Consider the following 2,855-nt stretch of genomic DNA (forward strand, 5'->3'; position numbering starts at 1 on the left):
ATTCATCCGCAGCTGAAGAGGCCGGGGGGGGGTCCCTTTCTCCCTCTGCCCTTTTTACTGAGGCAAAGCGGGTGAAAAGGGGAAAGACCACAACGAGACTTCGTGTTTGTCGGGGATATTGTTTAGAGAGAGGGGAAGCCAGGCTTTTATTTTCTTCCTGATATTTTAAAGGACACGTTAATCTGCAGGGCCTGAAGCGGCTCATTCCCGCACCGCGGGTGAGCTGTCGCTCCAGGGCGCTCTGCTCGCCGCCTCCGCGCCGCTGGCTCCAGCACAGGCTCGCTGCCCGTTATCCCCCTCCAGAGCTGTTGCACTGGCCGGCCAGCGTCCGATCCGCAGCGACCTGCTCCTTAAATCTGCAGTCCTCCATCGCTCGTCTTCCCGCCCACCGGCACGCTTGAGGCAGCAGCGGGGCCGGGCGGCAGGATGGGAGCTGGGGCTCCGTCCCTGCGCTGCCTCCTTGCCTCTGGCGCTTGGCCTCAGCAGGGAGACTCCTGCAACATCGTGATGGCCCACAGGGAACATAGCCCTGAGCATCCCAAAAGCTTTCACTGCTTTTCCTCAATCCCCAGCTCCTGGAGTACTGTGAAATGTTTTTTTTTTTTTCCCCCCCCACGCTTCCTTTTAAACCCACATTTCTCGCCTGCTTGGGGACAGGGAAAAGCTCAACATATACCTCAAAAGCACAGAAGAGAGATGCACAGAAGAGAGATGCACAGAAAAAGAGAACCGGCGTTTGCTCCTGCTGCTCAGCGCGCTGCCGATGCGCTAACGCGGGCCTGCACTCGCGAGCCCTGCGGCGGAGGGACGGGCGAGGGCTGGCGGAGGGCGAGCGGCAGAGCCGGCGGTGCACTCCGCCTTGGCGTCTCCCTCACGCTCGCGGGCTTGTTTTACCCTCCAGCGGGAGCCAGGCGCCGCCGATCTGCAGCTCGGGAGCGAGAATTTACAGCTGCGCGGCTGGCTCCGGGCTGAGACGCTCGTGTTAATCAGTGGTTATGCAAACCAAGATCCCTGACGATGCTGCCCGCTCCTCTGCTGGGAGACGGCAAATGCACGTTCCCTGCGGCTCCTCCAGGAGCTGCAAAACCGCCCAGCTCTGCTTGCAGGACCTGCTGCAAGAAGCAAAAGCCCCGAGTAAGCGGGGCCGGGTGGGAGGGCTGGGGGCAGAGGGGCGAGCGCCGCCGCAGCACCCCGCGGGGGCCCGCTGCTGCCGCGTGCTTCCCCGGGCCCCAGGTGGCTTGAATTACTGCACATGTTTGCTTAATCCATCAGGCTTTAAGAGTGAGTCACTTGGTGCTCCTCAGCCTCTCTGGCAAAGTGCTGTGCCCTCCATGAAACAAGGCAGGCTTGTTTGCTGCCCTCGAGGTAGACGAGAAACGCCGCTTTGGGGACCGGGCTGCTGCTGAACGCGGCAGAGCGCCCCGTTCGCGAAGCGTGGCCGGTGCTCGGGCCTCAAAGGGAACCTGCTCGCCCGCTCCAGCAGCCCTGAGGGAGCGCGGAGCGCCCGAAAAAGCAGCCTGTCCTCGTGCTGACCGCCAGCGCTTCCCGGAGGACGTCGGCCAGGAGGCAGGGGATGCCAAGAGCCCCTGGTTCGGGTGTTTGGTTGCTTGCTCGTCAGTTAAGGGATTTTTCTCCAGCCTGATACTTGCTTATGCTGGGGCCGAGCTGGATTTGCTGGAAACACGCAGGCTGTGCCCCCCGTAGGCTCTGGCCTCCGCCATCCGGCGCTGGCCCAGCACCTGCAGAAAGCGCTATAGCGTTTGCCCCGAATGAGAGCAGCCGGGTTTTCTAGCAGCTGCACCCAGCACCTAACGATCGCACCGGGATCCTCATGCTGCTCCAGAAGGTTTCTGCCGCTTGAAGCCATGCGGGGAGTCTCCCCGTGAAAGGTCTGATTAACCTTTCTCTTTCCTCCAGGGCTCGCCTTTGGCTGCTGCTGTTGACTACCATCTTCGGCGGGACTTTTCCCGCGGCAGCGCCAGCAGCGCGCTCCGGGCACATGGCGATGTTCAGCCAAAGGCCTTTACCCGTGCGCTGGGTCCCAGGTTGGGGAAGAAGGTGCCCAGTCTTCCGTCTCTTGGTGGAGCTGAGAGAGCCGCTGGCTACTGGGAAAGCCCTGGACGCCGTGCGCTGTCGCCTGACGTGCGGGTAGGCGGGCGGTGCGCAGGCGGGAGGCGCGAGGAAGGCCGGTCCGGGGCTGCACGGGTGCGCAGGGCACTGGGCACCGTGCTTCCCCTACCGCTGTTGGGAGCTCGGCGCAGGCTCAAGACCTCTGCGGTTTTGGCACCTAGGTTGTGTCTAAATTGACCTCGCAACTGCCAAAACAGCCTGTTTTCAAAGTACACCATGGGCCTTTTGATGCCATGGAGAGCTGAATACGCTAAATAAATCTGTAAGACCCACTTTGCACAGCACTCGGGTTCAGCTCCAAGACACCAAGTTTCTTTTTATGGCACCTTTAAACCAGCAGTTTGATGCTGACGCAGGCATTGTGCTGTGTGTGTGTGTGAAACAACTGAGGTCAGCAGAGCCACGAGAGCTAGGAATGGGCCAGGTTTCACACTGAAGTTCTCTCTCTCCCGTTTTCCTTTTGAAATAAGCCCATTTGGGCCATTAAAAAAAAAAAAAAAGCCATGTGGTACTGGGTATTTGGCTGCTGGAAATCAGCTCCTCGTTACTGAAAAGCAGAATAATGATGCAGGGATTCCTGGTATAGCTCAATAGCACTCACAGTCACGTTCTGCCCCTCCTGGACATTTGAATATATGGACCGAGACCATCAAGGGAGCTGTGACATCCTGTGCCAACATGGGAGGTAAATCTTGAAGACTAATAAAGGAGCACTTGAATCAGTT

Source organism: Struthio camelus, chromosome 18 (genome assembly GCF_040807025.1).
Source record: "Struthio camelus isolate bStrCam1 chromosome 18, bStrCam1.hap1, whole genome shotgun sequence".
Classification (NCBI taxonomy): Eukaryota; Metazoa; Chordata; class Aves; order Struthioniformes; family Struthionidae; genus Struthio; species Struthio camelus.